Genomic DNA, 22231 nt, shown 5'->3' with positions numbered 1-22231 from the left:
GCATGCCACTCTTACCGACAAGTATAATTGTACCTAATATAAAATTTCAAATGGTTATAGCTATTAAAACTTCAGGACAGTTCAAGATAGAAAGTCCGCAGGTGAAGAGTTGGATATTGGCAGTCGTGTTAGATAGTTACTGTGACCAGGTCTTAAAGAGACAGCAATTATTATGTTCTTAGATAATTACCTATGTAGCTTATCATGAAGTTGTACCTTTTTACTCAGAAACATGTTAGCTGTGAAAAGTCCTCAGAGGAAAGTGGAGATTCCATGTTAGTAGGTTGTAGCCACGTCAAATGTGACCTCTGGTGGTGGCACTGGGCCATGTGGAAGGTGGATGACTAGTAGATGTTAACTCCCATTCCAACCAAGCCTGGCTTCTTGGGGCTGAGCTCCATAGAACTCACTGCACGAGGGGCCTTGGCTGATGAGCGATGTCTGTCGTGGTCTCAGGCAGAGAGGGTGGCTGCACATGCATGTTGTATATTTGCTGCCTTTGCCATGAATTGCACCCAATTTTCTTTTTTAAAAAATAATTTTCCAATATTTTATTAGGCAATTTTTCAAAACTACAGTACAGCTGAGAGAATTATACATTGATCACCCATATGCCCACCATATATATTTTATAATTTTTCTTTTCTTTACATGTAGGGAATATGTTCTTATGGAGGCCACAAGTTTTGCTCCCCTCATCACAATGACCCCAGATTCCTGTACGGAGTTTTATAAACAGGGGAGCCATTCCTCAGGCCCCCTGATGTGAGCACACAGCCCCCACACACACACCCAGACTTCTTGAGCTGGTTACTTGTATGTGCCAACTTGGCTAGGCTGTAGTGTCTAGATTTTTAGTTAAACACCTGCTTAGAAATTGCTGTAAAGGTGTTTTTCAGATGTGATTAACATTTGAGTCAGTAGACTTTGTGTAAAGCAGTTATTACCCTGTGAGTGAGTCTCATCTAATCAGTTGAAGGCCTGAAGAGCAAAGACTGAGGATTCCCCAAACAGCCTGTAACAGAGGAAAGCTGCATGATTTTCCAACTCGCTGGCCTGAGAAACCTGGACTCAAGATGGCAGCAGTAACTATTCTCTGGATCTCCAACCCGCCAGTCTTCCCTGGAGATCGTGAACTTGTGAGCCTCTGTAATTGTAAGAACTAATTCCTTCAAACAGATCTCTATCTGCAGATACACAGTTGATTCTGTGTCTCTGGTGAACCTAGACTTGGGTCTCTTATGTAGTATTCCCCACCCCCCCACCCGCTTGCCTTTTTAAAGAATTATCTCCATGTAAGGAGGCATGTCTTCCACATGTCCGGTTTCTAGGGACTATAGGTTTGAAGCAAGATCCATAAAGAAGGGTTCATGTTAGCACAAAGATACAAAAAAACTGTAATCGACTTCAAGAGAAAGGAAAATTTAAGAACAATATTATGAGATATAGAAATACATAGAAAGGGTGGTGCTAAAGAGGCTCAGGCTTGAGTTTGGATTTGGGTTGTGATCTGCAGCTTCATGGCTATGTGACCTTTGGAAGAGCATCTAATCTGTCTGAGCTCCAGGTTTCCTCCTCTATAAAACAGGGGAAATAATGTCCAGTTCCTCTACAGGTAGTAGACACTGTGGGTGCTCACTTTGGCTCTTTGGGTTATGAAAAAATCGCATTTGAGCTATGGCAAAATAATGCAGTGGTTAAGTTATTCGTTATTGATTCTTCCCCTTGCTCTCCTGACTAGGTTCTCTTCTAGCCTCCTCTTTACTTCACCCAACCCTGCTTGCAGATTGTTCATTCATACCAAGATCGGTGACAAATAAAAGTACATGTTGTTACACTTTTGGTAATAGGGTTTAAGAATAAGCAAAAGTAGCAACATTCAGGCCATAACAGAATGCAGGGGAAGTTGCGTTCAGTTGGGCTTGAGGACAGGGAAAGGCAATGATGGCTGCTTCCATAGTTAGCCCAAGCACGTGGTCCTACCTTCCTGACTGCACATAGGGAAAGAACATAGTCAGCTCTCGGTAAATGTTAGCTAGAAACAGTAGCAGTAGTAGCACTAATTTATTGCAAAGATTGACATGGAGCACTCGAGTTGAGGTGAAAGGAAGGAAAAAGACAGATGGGAAGGTAAACATGGTGTGTACTGTGGCACCAACTAGACTGTGGAGTAAGTTTGCACTGATTAGTGGAAAGTAAAACAATTAAGGTAGGGCCAGGACAGTAAACCATCACTAAGCACTGTTATACGGTTATTATTACCACTGTTTAGTAATGGTTTACGAAAGTCTGCCCCATAAAACATCACCTTTGATATAAAGGTGACTGTTTTAAGCCCTGGCAGGATGATATTACCTGGTATTTCTGCAAAGTTAACCATGTGATGTGGTAAGCATTGATACTTGCTTGGACAATCAACTCCTGGATTTTGTTCGGATATTTTTCACCCATGTGATGCAGGCGGATGTTGATTAGTTTGTGATAAAATGATGGTTCTATTCCCATTGCCAGAGGTGGCCATAAGATCAAAGAGAAGTATGAAAAGAAGCCTTTGGTTGGAATGTGTGTGCAGAAGGGGCAGTTCACATTTTGCCATTTTTTACCCATCTGGAGTGAAAGACTGAATAATTTATAAAAAGACATTTATCAGATTTTGTCATTATCCTTCTCTGCTCACTTGAAGGGCCATCTCTTCCGTATATCAAATACCAGAATGCTTTTTAACCTGTGCCATTTATCCATCTGTCTGTTTTGGTGTGTTAACTGTCATGTTATTTTTTAAATGTTTGAGTAAGAAGAGTGAAAAATCAAGTGTAATCCTGTATGTATCATTTAATTCTCTTAGAGTGGGGGGGATTCTTTAATAATTAGCACATCTATGTACATTTGCATAGCACATTACTAGTCACTGTCACCTAAGCCAACCATGTGCAAGGCTTTGCAGATGGTAAGAAACGTTATGGAACATGTGACTTTAGGAGCAGAAACATATTTAAAAGAGGTGTCTATAACCAATTCAAAAGGAAACAGATGCTCACATGTTTTTATGAACTCTGGTTTGGAGCTACTCAAGATGCTTACTGTGATGCACATTCTTGCAACCTTAAATCATGGTCTGTTAGCTTCCAAGGAAACAGTTTCAAACACCATATTGAGCGACAGTGAAATAAGAACTAAGTCAGGTTCTTTCTTTTTTTCTCCATGTTGTGCAGACTGTCATATCTGAAATTGATTTTTATCAACAAATTTTGTCTTTTCTGTATGTTTATCATTGAGATGTGGTTTAAAGATGGTTCTTATTCCGGGTGGCGCCTGTGGCTCAAGGAGTAGGGCGTCAGTCCCATATGCCGGAGGTGGCGGGTTCAAACCTATCCCCGGCCAAAATAAAAAAAAAAAAAAAAAAAGATGGTTCTTATTCCGTGAAGTATGTGGAAATATCATGGTGGCTCTGAGAATTGGATTGTCTACTTTTGGACAAAAAAATGTTGCCTTGTTCTATGAAATAGCACTCATTGCTGGTCTGTGTCTTTGTGTAGGAGAGAGAGGGAGAGGGAGCATTGCAGAATCATTTTGTGTGTCTCCTGGGCAAAATGAGAGGCGAAAAGTTGGCAATTCACTTGTGCCCAGTCAAATTTATTAATTCAGAAGAATAAAAACTCTAGCATTTTATCATGCCAACACAGAAACCCCCCCCAATCATAAGACTCAAGCATTTTAATTGCTACAACTTGTCAGTAATATAATAATAAATTGAATGGGAGGAAGGGTTCTACATAGACGACAATGTGACATTTCAGGCATTTATAATTGGATATCTAGTTCAGGGAACTTTCTCACTAATGGATGTTCATAATTTTTCTGAATAATGTCTACATTTTAATTATGTTGCTAGAAATCAAATAGTTTAAAGGTCACGAAAATAATAGTTTCCCACGAGCATTGCATAGCACATTTTAGAACATTGACTATCAGAAGCACTTTCCCTTCTTGACAAGGAAGATTGAACCCAAACATGCCAAGTGACATGTCGAAGTCCCTTGGTGGGTGGGTAGTGGGGCTGGCTGCAGATCCAGACCTTCAGACCCAACAGACCAGTGTGGGTCCTGCCATGATGGGGACTGTGAACTGCTTTCCACTGGTGTCAATGGCAAAGGCCATTTGGAGAACTGTGTGAAGCACTCGGAGGTTACAGCCACACCCACTATTTTTTTTTCCTTTTATTAAGTCATATACACATAGATCGTGAATACATTTATGCTTTTGTGGGGTACAACCCACTTTTAACAAGCAGCATGCTGGGCCACCAGTGCCTGCCTTAGAGAGAGTGGGGGTGTAGGAGGTCTGCCGTATTACCCCTTCTTTTTACTTTGAGACAAAAGTTTCTAGGTGTTCCTTAATTCTCTGTGAAGGAGTCCCCGCAAGCCATGTTTGGTGAGTGGCTGAAGGTCCTTGTCACAGGCAGCCTCCAGATTACGAACAAGATGGGTTCTGTAAGTTTGTTCTGAAGCTGCACTTGTACGCAAGTTGGAACAGGTACATTTACCTGTAATAGCTTCCACTTGTGAGTGTGAGTCTTACATAAGTCAGTTGTGTGTAACACGGGGGCTGCCTGTACCTGATTTTAGGAGAGCACATGAAGGTAGAGCGATGCTCAGATGAGATTCCTGATCATCCTGACTTTGCAAACTCTCAGCTGTACTCTGCCTGGAAACTGAGTGTGGCACAAGAACGCCCTTATTCTCATACTGCTTTTGTGGGCTTGAAGCCAGAGAGGAGGTGAGTGCAGGGCCAGTGCAGAGCCAGCTGTTCTTTACCACACCTGACTCATCATTTCCTACCACCTCCGAAGTTTTGACAGGCAGACCTTGCCACCCCGCAGTTAAGAGGCAACCTGGGATCCGGCCAGCAGCTGACGGACCATTTCATCTGCTTTATTAGCTACCTAGTATAGTCCTGGATGATATCTGCCCTCCACAAGCAGAACTCACAGGTTGAAACTTTACAATAGAATGTTTTTCTGGTTCATCTTTCTCTTTTAATTTCTCTTGTACCAATCCATATTTCCTCGGTTAGGTTTTATGTTCTACAACCTATTTGGCCAGCAGATTGGCATCAATGTAAGAGGGATGCTAGCTGTGTACGGCAGGACATGAATGATGGGTTGAAATCATTCAATTAATGGTCCAGAACAGAGGAAAAACTTCAGAGAGGGAAGTATTACTTATGAATTTTATCATCAGACATACTTGATTAAAAATTAGTGGCTCGTACTCCCAACTCTTTAATATTGATTAAAAAAACCCAGTGAAGTGACAATTTCCCTTACCCATCACCACTGGTCATGCACCATCTGCACTGATTTATTTTATGTTATATGGGTGCGATATAAATGTTGAGCTGTCCTCTGTGTAGAGGACAACACTAGTGTACTATGTTTTACTTGTAAGGCAGGTGCCATAGATGTTTTCACATGTTGTGATGAATTTTTGTGAGGCTATTGACCTCCAATCAATTCTTCCCCGTGACAATTGGGCTATACACTGAGGACAGCTTAGGCGACTGAGCCATGTTCTGCACCTGTATTTCTGAAAGAGACTCAGACCTCTGGCTCATTCCAGATTGTAAGTACAATCTTATCTTTTTAACCCTATAAATACCAGCTGAGTTCATTGAGCCAGAGATAATGGAGTAGAAGTTAAATAATTTCCAAAGGTAATTTGCTTTTCAGTGAATGAGAAATTGTATCAATAAAATAAATTAAAAATTGTCACATATCTGCAATCCACCCATAGCTTTACACTGTGTTAACCTTACCTGAAATCACAAGAAGTAAGTGTTACTTACTCTTACTTCACTTTGCAATACAAGAAAGAAAGCACTAATAAGTATATTTTTCATCTTTTATCCTCTTGCTATGAATGAATTTATTTATCTCTCTAGAGTAACATGATTTTATATAAAACCATTTCTTTGTGCATCTTAGATTCAAATATGAGTGTTTTTTTTTTCACTATATATACTTTTTTCATCTTGCTTTAGAGATTTTTCTGTACTCGGTTTGGGAATATTTTCCAAATGCAGGTGCAATATCTGCCTATAATATATACTCAGATGTGTAATGGTCTTTATAGCTCATCTGAGAATTAGGCCCTGCCCCTAATTTTCTGCCCTCCTCCTAGTTTTCTAAAAAGGCATCATTGTTGTACTATTGCATTTTTAAAATAAACTGCCCAGTACCTTATGTGATTCACATAAGTATACCAGATGGATTCAAAAGATATTGAGTCATATTGTTCAGCCTTCTGAACACACATGTTGGTAGCATCATTTGCCAGCATTTCTTTTTTATCATTTTAAAATGTTCTGTTTCATTTCACCTGGTAATGCTTCATGAGACTTGGAAGTATGTCTTCTAATTTTTTACTTCTTGGAAGCTGTTTTATTTGAGTCTTATTATCACTAATTATTAAAATAAATTGCTTGAAGGCTTCCAAGAAAAGTGTGACTTTAACATACAAAGAATTTGAAGCATATATGAGAGAACATTTCTCCATAATTAAAAGCTTCTAAATTGAGGGTGTTACTGGCCAATATTATTTTTTGGGGTTCACAATAAAATAGGGTTTGAATATTTTCTTCTTGATTTATTCCTATCTCTCAATGATCAAAAAATTATTACAGAAGAAATCCCATTTTCCCTTAAAAAATTGTTTCTTATGTTGTCTGTGAAACTGAGTGCTTTGAAAATTTTAACTGTAATTAATGAAGGAACACCTGGAAATGCTGCTAACTTCATAACCCTGGTTTGAGACTTGGAGATGGGGTAGATAAAGTAACAGCCAGAATTTTGAAATTAATGATTAACACCTTCTTGGAGATTAATGGTTGATTTGTGTTTCCCCCAGTACAGATTGAGTAATTAGCTGATTAAGTAAACAGAAAAAGCAAACTCTGCACTTTGGGGCTTGAACCATCTGCTTTGTTGTCCCCATTGATTAAATAAACTGTAAAATGATCACTTACCCACTGAATTTCCTCATGCTCTGTGGGTACACTGAAGTTAAGCATTGAACAACAGGGTGGCCCACCTGAAATCTGCCTCAAAGTACCTGCAGCCCTGGCGAATATGTAAATTCCAGAGCCACATCCCAAACCAATCAGAATCTCTGTGGGTGGAGCCTGAGGATCCTCACTGTGACCATCAATCCTGGCTGTTCTTAACAGATACCAGATTTTGAGAACCACAAAGCAACCAGAAGCTCCATGACCAGCCTGTCCCCTAGACCTGACTTTTCCTGTAATTGGTCACCCTCTTTGTCACTTTTCCCTTTGTTTTCTGCTTTCCATTGACTCTGCCAGGGCTGGGTAAGTTCTTTCCTCTTTACGCCCTTGCTCATGTTCATTTTTATTTTTTCTAAAGAGAAATCTACAAAACAAAAATTTGTAACTCACAGTAGGTTTTGAAATAAGCCCAGCAGCCTTAGCTGATCTATCTATCTATCTATCTATCTATCTATCTATCTATCTATCTATCTATCTATCTATCTATCTATATATGCAATACTGTATACATATATAAGTAAAATAATCACACTCAATTCTCCATGAAGTTTGAATATTTATTGCACATTTTTATCCTCATTTTCATCCTATGAAATATACTCGGGTAGGTATTTCTGTTGTGATTTGAAAGGTGAGTTAAACTAGCCCAGGGAGCTAAAAGGCTTGCTCATAGGACCAGAAAGTCTATGGCTTCCATGAACATTTTGAGGACCCAGAAGTGTGGTTCTCTTAATATTCTCAGTGCCTAGCATGTTGCCTGGCTTTTAGGAGATGTTCAGAAGTGTCTGAATCCCTCCATGTATTGTTTTTTCATCTGACAGGTCCACCTCTTCAGAACAAAGGCCTGAAGCAGTGAGAGCAGTGAGGTGCCGAACTGTTCTAAATCTTTACACAGGAGACCAAAGAGCATGATTCACCTTTCCCAGCTCTGGGTTCCTGATTTCTGGGGTTGCTTTCTAAGAGAATAGGCCAGGTGAGATAATGTGGCTGGATAATTACATAATTTTTTATTTTCACTGACTTTGGCCTAAGTCTTTATAATATCGTTAAATGTGTAGACACAAATTAGTCCTTTTATACACAAATCTCCTTCTCGTATCAGTTATAACATTATGTTTTCTCAGAGGAGGCGGAGCAAGATGGCGGCCGAGTAACAGCTTCCTTGCATATGGGCACCGTGAGTCTGGGGAGATAGGACTCCAGGCATCTCTGGCTGGTGGGATCTGCCTATCATCACTCCTATGAGGATACAGGGAGTCAGCGAGAGACTTCTGGACCCCAAGAGGAGGACTAAAACAGTGGAAAACCGGCAAGTGGTCGCGTGTGTTCAATCCGTCTAAACCCACCCACAACTGTAAGTTCAGTAGCAGCGAGACTGCAAACCAGAAAGGCCTTACCTGTGAACTGTTTTGATGTCCTTGGACTTGGCACTGAGTTGAACTGCCTTGGGGAAGGCCTGAGCGGGAGTGCGAAGAACTTTGGCCGTTGTCTAGGGCCCCAGTCTGAGCCGCTGAGCCAGATGGAGCTAATAGTGTTTGGCGATGGGTCACATGGTACCATTGTCAGTGATCTGCCCCGGCAAGCTCCGCCCTCAGGGTGGCAGAGCTAGAAACGGGTGGGAGCTGGTAACCCAGCAACCAAGTAGCCTAAGGGTGGGGTCTGAGCCGCCTTACAGCCCTAACCCTCAGGGGCAGAGTGAGACCGGTTTTGGCACACTGGGTAAGTGGATAGCCACTTCAGCAGTGATTCCAGCAAGAAAGCTGGGAAAGATTCTGCTCAGCAAGTTTACAAGTTCAAAGTGCCTTTTAAGTGGGCTGAAGAGAGATTTAGGGTGTCTGCCTGCTGGAGTTTGAGAAATCAGCAGCCTCCAGAAATATCAGAACTGTGATTAACATCTCATACCCCAGAAGACCACGTGTTGCCCAGACAATATTCAATAACATATACAAACTGCTTAGTTTTTGGTTGTGTATTTTTTTCTTTTTTTTTTTTGTTTGGTTTTTATTTTATTTTATTTTTTTTGTTTTGTTTATTTTGACGTTGTTGATGTTCTTTTGTTTTTTAATTTCAATCTTTTCCATACAGATCCCTTTTTCTTTCTCAATTTTTCTAGTTTAATTATAATTTCCCATTGCTGCCTTTTTTAATAACTAGAACTTCATTATTGCTAGTGTTTCTACTGCTATCATTTGGTTTTTCACCCAATTTTATCCCCATAAAGTTTTCTGTTTGCTTGTTTTGGTTTGACTTATAGCATTTTTGTCTTTCCTCTCCACTTGGTGGAGGTGGGGTACTGTGTCTGATCAGGTTAGCAGAGAGCAGCTGACCTCAAGGGAACCACCCAACTGGGCACCCCAGAAGGTGGGGTTTTTTAAGGTTGTGTCAAAGTACCCTACTGTACACCTATATTGCCCTGTCTCCCTCTTTCTGTGCCTCTCTTCTTTTTGTCAATATTCCTTATACCCACCCCCTCTCCTTTCTCTATCTTTCTTTTTTTTCTTATCACTCGGTCCTCCTTTCTTTCATCCCTTTTTTGCTCTTCAACCTTCTCACCCTTCTGGTCCTGTAACCCTTAGTCCACAGGCATGAGAACTTAAAGAGCAAGAGGAAGTGAAAGGAAAACTAGGGCAAGGAAACAGATAAAAGAAATCACTCATGAGGAAGAATCAGCAGAAAACTCCAGTCAACATGAAGAACCAGTCTAGAACAACCCCACCAAGGGACCATGAGGTAGCTACTGCAGATGATTCCACCTGTAAAGAAAAGTTAGGAATCACAGAAAGGGAATTTAGAATACACATGTTGAAAACAATGAAAGAAATGATGGAAACAATGAAGGAAATTGCTAATAAAGTGGAAAATAACCAAAAGGAAATACAAAAACAGAATCAAATAAGAGATGAAAGATATGAAGAATATAAAAAGGATATAGCAGACCTGAAGGAACAGAAACAGTCAATTAGGGAACTTAAAGATGCAATGGAAAGTATCAGGAACAGGTTAGACCATGCAGAAGAAAGAATTTCAGAGGTAGAAGACAAAGTTCTTGAGATAACTCAGACAGTAAAAGAGGCAGAAATGAAGAGAGAGAAAGCAGAACGTTCACTGTCAGAATTATGGGACTTTATGAAGCGTTCCAACATACGAGTTATAGGAATTCCAGAAGGGGAAGAAGAATGCCCCAGAGGAATGGAAGCCATACTACAGAATATTATAAAAGAAAATTTCCCAAACATCACCAAAGATTCTGACACACTGCTTTCAGAGGGATATCGGACCCCAGGTCGCCTCCACTCTAACCGAGCTTCTCCAAGACACATTGTGATGAACCTGTCCAAAGTCAAGACAAAAGAAAAGATTCTGCAAGCTGCCAGGAGTAAGCGCCAGTTGACCTACAGGGGCAAATCCATCAGAGTTACCGCAGACTTCTCTAATGAAAATTTCCAAGCAAGAAGACAATGTCCATCTACCTTTAATCTACTTAAACAGAACAATTTTCAGCCCAGAATTTTGTACCCTGCTAAGCTAAGCTTAAAAATTGACGGAGAATTCAAATCATTTACGGATATACAAACATTGAGGAAATTCGCCACAACAAGACCAGCTCTACAGGAAATACTTCAACCTGTTCTGCACACTGACCACCACAATGGATCAGCAGCAAAGTAAGAACTCAGAAATCAAAGGACAGAACCTAACCTCCACACTGATGCAAAAGATAAAACTAAACAATGGACTCCCACCAAATAAGACGAATAGAATACTACCACACTTATCAATTATCTCCATAAATGTTAATGGCTTGAATTCCCCACTGAAGAGACATAGATTGGCTGACTGTATTAAAAAACACAAGCCATCCATTTGCTGTCTGAAAGAAACACACCTGGCTTCAAAAGACAAATTAAAGCTCCGAGTCAAGGGTTGGAAGACAATTTTTCAGGCAAACGGAATTCAGAAGAAAAGAGGAGTTGCAATCTTATTTTCAGATACATGTGGATTTAAAGCAACTAAAGTCAAAAAAGACAAAGATGGTCACTTTATATTGGTCAAGGGAAAACTACAACAAGAAGACATTTCAATTCTAAATTTTTATGCACCCAATTTAAATGCTCCCAGATTCTTGAAACAGACCTTACTCAGTCTGAGCAATATGATATCTGATAATACCATAATAACAGGTTACTTTAACACTCCTCTTACAGAGCTGGACAGATCCTATAAACAGAAATTAAACAAAGATATAAGAGATTTAAATGAGACCCTAGAACAACTATGCTTGATAGACGCATATAGAAAACTCCACCCCAAAGATAAAGATTATACATTCTTCTCATCACCCCATGGAACATTCTCCAAAAGTGATCATATCCTGGCACACAAAACAAATAGCAACAGAATCAAAAGAATTGAAATTTTACCTTGTATCTTTTCAGACCATAAGGCAATAAAGGTGGAACTCAACTCTAACAAAAATGCTCAACCCCACCCAAAGGCATAGAAATTAAACAATCTTCTGTTGAATAACAGATGGGTGCAGGAAGAAATAAAACAGGAAATCATTAACTTCCTTGAGCATAACAACAAGGAAGACACAAGCTACCAAAACCTGTGGGATACTGCAAAAGCAGTTTTGAGAAGAAAATTCATCGCTTTAGATGCCTACATTCGAAAAACAGAAAGAGAGCACATCAACAATCTCACAAGAGATCTTATGGAATTGGAAAAAGAAGAACAATCTAAGCCTAAACTCAGTAGAAGAAAAGAAATATCCAAAATCGAATCAGAGATCAATGAAATTGAAAACAAAAGAATCGTTCAGAAAATTAATGAAACAAGGAGTTGGTTTTTTGAAAAAATAAATAAAATAGATAAACCATTGGAAAGACTAACGAGAAATAGAAAAGTAAAATCTCTAGTAACCTCAATCAGAAATGATGAAGGGGAAATAACAACTGATCCCACAGAGATACAAGAGATCATCTCTGAATACTACCAGAAACTCTATCCCCAGAAATTTGACAATGTGAAGGAAATGGATCAATATTTGGAATCACACCCTCTCCCTAGACTTAGCCAGAAAGAAATGGACCTCCTGAACAGACCAATTTCAAGCACTGAGATCCAAGAAACAATAAAAAAGCTTCCAACTAAAAAATGCCCTGGTCCAGATGGCTTCACTCCAGAATTCTATCAAACCTTCAAGGAAGAGCTTATTCCTGTACTGCAGAAATTATTCCAAAAAACTGAGGAAGAAGGAATCTTCCCCAACACATTCTATGAAGGAAACATCACCCTGATACCAAAACCAGGAAAAGACCCTAACAAAAAGGAGAATTTCAGACCAATCTCACTCATGAATATAGATGGAAAAATTCTCAACAAAATCCTAGCCAATCGATTACAGCTTATCATCAAAAAAGTCATTCATCATGATCAAGTAGGCTTCATCCCAGGGATGCAAGGCTGGTTTAACATACGCAAGTCCATAAACATTATCCACCATATTAACAGAGGCAAAAATAAAGATCACATGATCCTCTCAATAGATGCAGAAAAAGCATTTGATAAAATCCAGCATCCTTTTCTAATTAGAACACTGAAGAGTATAGGCATAGGTGGCACATTTCTAAAACTGATTGAAGCTATCTATGACAAAGCCACAGCCAATATTTTACTGAATGGAGTAAAACTGAAAGCTTTTCCTCTTAGAACTGGAACCAGACAAGGTTGTCCTCTGTCACCTTTACTATTCAACATAGTGCTGGAAGTTCTAGCCAATACAATTATGCAACACAAGGAAATAAAGGGAATCCAAATGGGAGCAGAGGAGGTCAAACTGTCCCTCTTTGCTGATGACATGATCTGATACTTAGAGAACCCCAAAGACTCAACCACAAGACTCCTAGAATTCATCAAAAAATACAGTAATGTTTCAGGATATAAAATCAATGTCCACAAGTCAGTAGCCTTTGTGTACACCAATAACAGTCAAGATGAGAAGCTCATTAAGGACACAACTCCCTTCACCATAGTTTCAAAGAAAATGAAATACCTAGGAATATACCTAACGAAGGAGGTGAAGGACCTCTACAAAGAAAACTATGAAATCCTCAGAAAGGAAATAGCAGAGGATATTAACAAATGGAAGAACATACCATGCTCATGGATGGGAAGAATCAACATTGTTAAAATGTCTATACTTCCCAAAGCAATCTACCTATTCAATGCCATTCCTATCAAAGTACCTACATCGTACTTTCAAGATTTGGAAAATATGATTCTGCGTTTTGTACGGAACTGGAAAAAACCCCGTATAGCTAAAGCAGTTCTCTGTAACAAAAATAAAGCTGAGGGCGTCAGCATACCAGATTTTAGTCTGTACTACAAAGCCATAGTGTTCAAGACAGCATGGTACTGGCACAAAAACAGAGACATAGACACTTGGAATCGAATTGAACACCAAGAAATGAAAGTAATATTTTACAACCACCTAATCTTCGATAAACCAAACAAGAACATACCTTGGGGGAAAGACTCCCTATTCAATAAATGGTGTTGGGAGAACTGGATGTCTACATGTAAAAGACTGAAACTGGACCCACACCTTTCCCCACTCACAAAAATTGATTCAAGATGGATAAAGGACTTAAATTTAAGGCATGAAACAATAAAAATCCTCAAAGAAAGCATAGGAAAAACACTGGAAGATATTGGCCTGGGGGAAGACTTCATGAAGACGACTGCCATGGCAATTGCAACAACAACAAAAATAAACAAATGGGACTTCATTAAACTGAAAAGCTTCTGTACAGCTAAGGAGACAATAACCAAAGCAAAGAGACAACCTACACAATGGGAAAGGATATTTGCATATTTTCAATCAGACAAAAGCTTGATAACTAGGATCTATAGAGAACTCAAATTAATCCACATGAAAAAAGCCAACAATCCCATATATCAATGGGCAAGAGACATGAATAGAACTTTCTCTAAAGATGACAGACAAATGGCTAACACATGAAAAAATGTTCATCATCTCTATATATTAGAGAAATGCAAATCAAAACAACCCTGAGATATCATCTAACCCCAGTGAGAATGGCCCACATCACAGAAACTCAAAACTGCAGATGCTGGCGTGGATGTGGAGAGAAGGGAACACTTTTACACTGCTGGTGGGACTGCAAACTAGTACAACCTTTCTGGAAGGAAGTATGGATAAACCTCAAAGCACTCAAGCTAGACCTCCCATTCGATCCTGCAATCCCATTACTGGGCATCTACCCAGAAGGAAAGAAATCCTTTTATCATAAGGACACTTGTACTAGACTGTTTATTGCAGCTCAATTTACAATCGCCAAAATGTGGAAACAGCCTAGATGCCTACCACCCCAGGAATGGATTAACAAACTGTGGTATATGTATACTATGGAATACTATTCAGCCATTAAAAAAAATGGAGACTTTACATCCTTCATATTAACCTGGATGGAAGTGGAAGGCATTATTCTTAGTAAAGCATCACAAGAATGGAGAAGCATGAATCCTATGTACTCAATCTTGATATGAGGACAATTAATGACAATTTAGGTTATGGGGGGGGAAGCAGAAAGAGGGATGGAGGGAGGGTGGTGGGGCCTTAGTGTGTATCACACTTTATGGGGGCAAGACATGATTGCAAGAGGGACTTTATCTAACAATTGCAATCAGTGTAACTGGCTTATTGTACCCTCAATGAATCCCCAACAATAAAAAAAAAATAATAATAAACATTGTTTTCTCTGGCCTGTGGTACAAACCCCTCCTAAAGCTCTCTAGACCCTGAAGAGCCCCATCTCTTATTACTATTCCCTTCATTTGCATGTGAGTATCCTCATTATGAACTTTTTTCTATAAACTGGAGCCTTTAGCTAAAGAAACTGCCAGTGCAGGTAAGAGCAGTTAGCTCTGGAAACTCTCTTGGATTCCTGCTGGGTTTCTGGCTACCTTCACTCTTGTGGTTAAAAGAATATCAACCAAGCCACAGTTCTATCTGCTTTCTGGCCCTGTTTGTCTGCCATGACAAACTAAGTCTGGCTTAGTTTTCCAGGTACAACGGAACTGCACAATTTCTTCAGAGTTTACTTCTGATGTTTTCCCTTCACCCTGCATTCTAGAGCCTGCTCTGATTAGTTCATCTGTTCATCAACAACAAAAATGAAAGGCTTGTTTTCTTTTTAATGCAATAAATAAAAACTTACATTTAACCCCCCCACCCCCAGGCTCTGCCTTCCCCAGGCTAATTTTATTTGCACTTTCAGCAAAAAATCACACTCGGCTTGTCCTCAAAACTGTCAAATGCTCAGATTTTACTGTAGAAGAGATAATACTGTCTGCAAATGAGGACATCGGAGTTCTTGACGCAACATGTAATATTACTCTGGACAAAACAAATGGCCTTCTTTGGGCTTTAAAGTCTTTGTAAAATGAGGAATTGGAATAGATGTTCTCTAAAGCATTTCTGCTCTTCATTTCCAAGACTCTTCTAGTTCCCTCACCTCAAACTAAAAGAAGATATGCAGCATTCCAAATTCTGCTAACACCCTTATGCAAAATTATCCCAACTTATTATTGAAAGAGTATACTTTTATTAAAATGACGTTTTACTAAATATTAGGTCAGTGTTTTTCAACTTTTTTTTTTTTTTAACCTCATGGCACACTTGAACCTATAGTTAAACTTCCATCATTAACACTTAAATTATGTTGATAAAAAAAAGAGTAAAAAAAGAATATACTTACTGTGCTTTGAACTTCTTTTGAAAATAATTTGATTAATGATCTTTAAAAATTTGGGGGCACACCTAAGGTTGTCTTATGCATACTAGGGTACAGTAGCACACCAGTTGAAAGTCACTATTTTAGGCAAAAAAAAAAAAAAATATATATATATATATATGCAAACAAATCAAGCAATGTATTAAAAGAATAATACATTGTAAGTGACTGAGTTTATCCAAAGTATGAAAGATTGGTTAACATTAGAAAAATGACCAATGTACTTTGCAACATTTTTAAATAATAAATTCAGTGAGAATAAATCATAAATTTTTCTTAATGGGCATGGGGAAGTATTTGAAAAAATATTTTATATATTAAGATACATATATATTTTTAACTTGAGTCCCATAGTGAATCCATGAATCAAATTCAATAGTAAATTTCCTTCTAGTTATAATAAATGTATTTCCAAAACCATATACGGGTTTTAGAACAAATAGACCAGTAATAATCAGTAAGGATTCTGAATTTTCTTTTTTTCTTTATTTCTTTTTTTCTGTTGAGACAGAGTCTCATTATGTCACTCCTCAGTAGAGTGCCATGGACTCACAGCTCACAGCAACCTCAAACTCATGGGCTCAAGCGATTCTCTTGCTTCAGCCTTCCAAGTAGCTGGGACTATAGGCACCCACCAGAATGCCCTGCTTGGCTAGTTTTTCTCTATTTTTAGTATAAATGGGGGTCTTGCTTTTGCTAAGGCTGATATCAAACTCCTGAGCTCAGCTTATGCGCCCTCCTCAGCCTCCCTGGGTGCTAGGATTACAGACGTGAGCCACCACACCTGACAAGGATTCAGAATATTGAAAACATGAAGGGATTTAACAAAATGGATTTATGTAAAACAAGATACTCATGAACTTATGAATATAAATTGTTTACAAGCACACATGCAAAATTTATAAAAACAGACCATGTAGACAATAAAAAATTCAAAGCATTAAAATCATATAATATTTCTTTTGTGATAAAAGTAAAATTAAGGTAGAAATTAAAACAAAAGATAAACTACAAAACCACCGTACACTGAAAATTAACTACAACTTTAATGAAATTATGGGTCAAAAATGACTCATAATAAAATATGAAAAAAATCTCAAAATTGAAATAGTGTGGCTAATACAGTAATTAGAGGGAAAGTTACAGCATTAAATGTTCATATAAGAACAGAAAAAAGGCTGGCGATTAATGGGATCCGTATCCATCTTCAGAAGATGAGAGAAAAAAATTAACCTAAAGAAAGTATAATGAAAGAAATCATAAAGATAAAGCAGAAATGAGTGAAACAGAAAAACAAACTTAAAATGGAGAGGCTCAACAAAGGACAAGTTAAATTTTCCAACAGACTGACATTGATATAGAAAAAAGGAAAGAAAACCCACAATACCAAAAATAAAATGTTATCTAACTATAGAAGCTTCACTATTTAAAAAAAAATAAGAACATATGAACAACTTTATGGCAAAAATTTTGAAAATTTATATCAAATAGACAAATTAAATGAAAACTTTGGATCAAATGGCTACATTTACCAAATGAACATTTTGCCACATCTGACTCGAGAACAAAAACCCAACCCCAAACAAAATGGTTTCACTAGTGAGTTTTTCTAAATATTCAAAGGAAACATTTTTTACTAAGTCCCACAGAAAATCAAAAGAGAGGGACCAATAAGAAGCTCATATAGCCAGGTGCGGTGGCTCATGCCTGTAATCCCAGAACTCTGGGAGGGCAAGGCAGGCAGATCACCTGAGCTAAGTGAGACCCTTTCTCTAAAAATAGCCAGTTGTTATTGTGGCAGGTGCCTATAGTCCCAGCTACTTGGGAGGCTGAGGCAGAGAATCATTTGAGCCTGAGAGTCTGAGGTTGTTGTGAGCTATGGCACTGTGGCTATGCTATGCTACCAAATCTGTCAAGGGTTGTATGATAAAGGATATTACAGGTGCAAGTCAATCAAATACACAGATGCAAAAATCTCACTAATTGTTAGCAAACAAATCAAGCAATATATTAAAAGAATAATGCATTATAACTGAGTTTATCCAAAGGATGAAAGATTGGTAATATTAGAAAACTAGCCAATGGACTTTGCCGTGTCATTAAATAATAAATTCAGTGAGAATAAATAGTAAGTTTTCTTAATGGGTATGGGGAAAGATTTGACAAAATTTGACAGGCATTCCTGATAAGAAATTGCCAGCTAGAAATAAAAGGGAAATTATTAACCAAAAACTAAAAACATAGATTTGACTACATTAAAATAAACAACTTCTGTTTATTAACAAAACCACAGTATTAAAAAAAGCCACAAATAGGGCCACAAAGATATTTACTGCACATATAACTGACACAGGGATCGTGCCTGGAATATACACAGAATAGTAAGGAGAAGGAGACTACTCATAGAAAAATGGGTAAATAACTTAAACAGGTGCTCATAGATGATAGATATTCAACCCCATTTGTTATCTGGAAAATGCAAATTTAATCCATGAGCTATAATCATAAGCTTATTATGCTGAAAATTTTAAAAATACGACACATACTATGTATTGACTACAGTTTTGAACAATGGAAGTTGTCCTTGCTGTTGAGAGTGTAAATTTGCACAATTCTTTGGATAACAAGCTGGCAATACTTAGAGAATTCTAGCATGCTTATTCTCTGCAACAAGGAAGACTACCTCTACTTTTAGATTTTGGAAGTCAAGGCCAAAAACGTTTGCAGCAGGTCTTCCATAATAGCTAAAAACTGAAATGAAGCCAACCTCCATTAATTGTAATGCACATTAAATAATTTGATCTTTTGATTAAATAAGACCTATCTAGACAATAAATTATTAATCTACAGCTCCAAATAACCATATACGTTTGTGACAAAATAAGAAAGAAAAACAAGGAAGTGATTATGAGAAAATTCAGGGGATTGTTTATTTACCTTTAATGAGTAGAGGAATAAGTTACCAGTCAGGTGGCTGGTAAGAAATGGCCAGTATCATGTTTTTACATGTAAGTTTTGAGTGTGGCTAAATAAACAAATCAACTAACAAATTATGGGAGAAGAATCTGAGGCTAAGGAACTTGATATTTCATGAAAACAATAAGATGAAAGGGGCCAGGCGTGGTGGCTCACGCCTGTAACCTAGCACTCTGGGAGGCCCAGGCAGGTGGACTGCCTGAGCAAAAACAAGACCCTGCCTCTAGTAAAAATAGAAAAACTGAGGCAAGAGGATCGCTTGAGTCAAAGAGTTGGAGGTTGCTGTGAGCTATGATGTCACGGCACCATATCCAGGGCGACAGCTTGAGACTCTGTCTCAAACAAACAACAACAACAAAACAATAAGGGAAAAAATGTAACACTATAGTATTTTCATTATGAAATATAGTAGTTGTAAGCTCCTGCATCTGAAACTGGTTAATTGACTTCTGTGTCTTGTACAATTAATTTCTATTTGCCATAGTTTGCTTGCTTGGAACTTTTAAGGCCCCATCTACAATTTCAATTGAATGGATGTAATTTACTTTTATTTGAAGGTAGCACTAATTTGCATCCTCAGTGATGCTGTTTCTCTTTTCTTCCCTGCCTCTCTCTTTCCCTCCCTCCTTTCTTACTTCCATTTCTGGTTCTTAGTCCAAAAACTCAGTATGTTTGACCTGGAGTTTTTGACCCTGGCAGCCAAGCTCCCTGGGACACAGAGTAAAAAACACGAAGTTAGTTTCCTGTCCCGTAACTCTAACAAACACTTCTGAAGTCTGGGTTTGTTTTCCTTCAGCTTCTTTTTCTTTTCAAATGTCACGGGGGTGGGAGGGAAATACATAAAACATCTGATCTCCTTCTTCACTTCCTTTTCTATTTCCAGCTACCTGTTCTCTTTTTCTAATTAACTCCAACACAGTAAAAAGAGCCAAGATTCTCTTGGTTACATAAAAAAAAGTTATAATAAAAAGAAAAGCCACATACACTAGGATTTTGCTGGAAACTCATGACTGGGGCAGGATTTTTGTGTTCTTTGTGCATTGGAGATGAAGCAAAGGTGACTTGTCTTCTCATTCCTTTGCTTCAAATATTAATCAAATTTTTTCACCAGTGTTAAGTATATCAGCATGAAGAAGCTGAGACTTGTTAGGTGAATTCAGACAGGTCCAGGAAAGGACACACTTGCTCAGGGTGTCTAGGACAAGGGCTTTTCCAGCAAAGGCTGATAGTTCATGGAGCCTCAGAGGGTCAGCAGACGTGATTCATTCTACATTGATGCATGCAGGGTTCAGGAAGCTTGTTAACTTGTGGAGAGTGTTTTCATGGCAAATGGTTGGCCAATAGGGACAAAATTATCTAAGAACATCACTGGACCCAACTGAAGGGTGTGTGTTTGTGTTCACAATGCCCTTGTTCTGCAAAACATTTGAAACCAAATGGAGGGAGAGAGAAGGGCCCCTCAGGGGCTTACAGGGATGCAAAGGGTGAGGACAGAGAAAGCAAGACAACAGGAGAGAGACATGAACTTGGCATCAAATTGCAACCCTGGTAACTGGCCCAATGATACATGGCCTAGAAACCCGAGCAGCCTTTCTAATATTCACACTCCAATGTATTTCCTGCACTGTCTCCACACAGAGGCCTGAGCTGGCGCCAAAGGATCATCTCCTCAGCTGTTTCCTCCTGCACCTTCACTCTCACTGCAAGGAATCAGCAAAACACGGCAAAGGAGGCTAAGAGCAGGAAATTAATGAGAGCAGAGAAGGGGCCAGGGAAGGAAGATAGAACAGGTTGGAAAATGGAAAGATACTCACTAAGCTGTACTTCCTGAGTGTCCGGTGAGAACACCAGGTGCTGCGGACGATGGTCAGAAGGACCGATGGAGTCATCTGAAGAGTGGCTGCTCTAGTGGGGACACAGGCTAAACCGCCTTGTGAGGGAGTCCTCCTATGATGCCCACTGTACTGGTGAGGAAGCTGGCTTGTTGAAGGTCCCACAGTGAGTGGCAACAGGCCATCCATCTATTCACAGCTAGATCTTGGATTGAAGGCAGAGCCATAGGAATGTCTGCATCGTTTGGGTGAGAGGAGGGCTAGTATGTAAGGCTGGGCAGGAGACAGATGCTGGCCAGGGGTGGGGGTGGGGGGGTGGCGGGGCAGGGGACCCTGAGGCCCATGGTGAGAGTTGGCTTCCATTCCAAGTACAATGGGAGGCCATGGGAGGTTCTGAGCCATTGAGTAACACCTTGGATTTACCTTCAGGAAAGTTACCCTGAGCAAGTGGAGAGATAAACAGAAGGTGTAATAAGGCAATGATTGCAATTGGAAAAAAACAGGAAGTGAATGAGGGGCTATGTTTATGGATTTCCATTTTGTGCAGAGAAGGAAATACTCTTCATGCTCCATTACTGGCTGCTAGCTCCTTGCTTTTCTTCCTTATCCTGAAGACTAAGTATGAACAGCAAGACATCATGGAAAGGACTCTGGCCAACGGGGTAGAGCAGGCAGTGCTCATTCTGGCTCCAGAGCTATTCGGAGCAAGACCTTAAGTGAGTGACTCCAAATAATATCCCAAGCCTTCATTTTCCTGACTAAAAATGGAAAGAATTGATTCTTTATCTCAGTGAATGTTTTCAGGTTTTAAAATATTTCAAGAGGCTATGCATGGTGGCTCAAGCCTGTAATCCTATCCCTGTGGGGGGCCCAAGAAGGAGGATCCCTTGAGGTCAGGAGATCAGAACCAGCCTGATCCTTGCAAGAGCAAGACCCTGTCTCTACTAAAAATAAAAATATTAGCTGGGCCTTGTGGTGGTTGCCTATAGTTCCAACTACTTGGGATGCTGAAGCAGAGGGATCACTTGAACCCAGGAGTTGGAGGTTGCTGTGAGCCAGGCTGATGCCACTACACTCTAGCCTTGGCAACAGAGTGAGGCTGTCTCAAAAAGAAAAAAAAAAAATCATGATATTCAGAGAACCCAAGTCTTACCCATCACATCGTTCCTGAAGGTGAAACCTTGCCCTGTTATGCCAACCTGGCAGAGTTGGACATTTAATTAATAGTTCATGAGTCACTATTTAGGAGAGACCAAAAATTGAGGATAGCTGGTGAAAGGCTTCTAGTTCCACACATGCCCTACCTCCTACTCCCATTATAGTTTTAAAAGTTCTTCATTAGGAATTTATATCTGTCTGCTTTTTATTGCCACTTCTAATGCCTCTAGCTTGGTATGGGAACAAGAAAGGCCCTGGGAGCCATGGAACTGCTTTAAGGGTCAGAAATCCCCTATTTGCACCACAAAGTTGCTGTAGTTGGAATTCAGTCTTCTATAACTCCTGCAGTTTTTAAAATGTGCTATATACGGAGGTTTTTATGAT

The 22231-nt window shown here is 39.2% G+C and overlaps 1 non-coding gene across 1 annotated transcript; it reads right to left on the bottom strand.

Moving 5' to 3' along the window:
• Positions 1-649: 649 nt before the first annotated feature.
• LOC128571480 (small nucleolar RNA SNORA11) lies at positions 650-778 on the bottom strand. Its single transcript, XR_008375887.1, has one exon. It is a non-coding gene; the product is annotated as a small nucleolar RNA SNORA11 (small nucleolar RNA).
• Between the last annotated feature and the right edge of the window lie 21453 nt (positions 779-22231).

This window comes from Nycticebus coucang, chromosome 18 (genome assembly GCF_027406575.1).
Source record: "Nycticebus coucang isolate mNycCou1 chromosome 18, mNycCou1.pri, whole genome shotgun sequence".
Taxonomy (NCBI): Eukaryota; Metazoa; Chordata; class Mammalia; order Primates; family Lorisidae; genus Nycticebus; species Nycticebus coucang.
The sequence above is the reverse complement of the archived record's forward strand: the minus strand, read 5'-3'. Positions and strand labels throughout refer to the sequence as shown.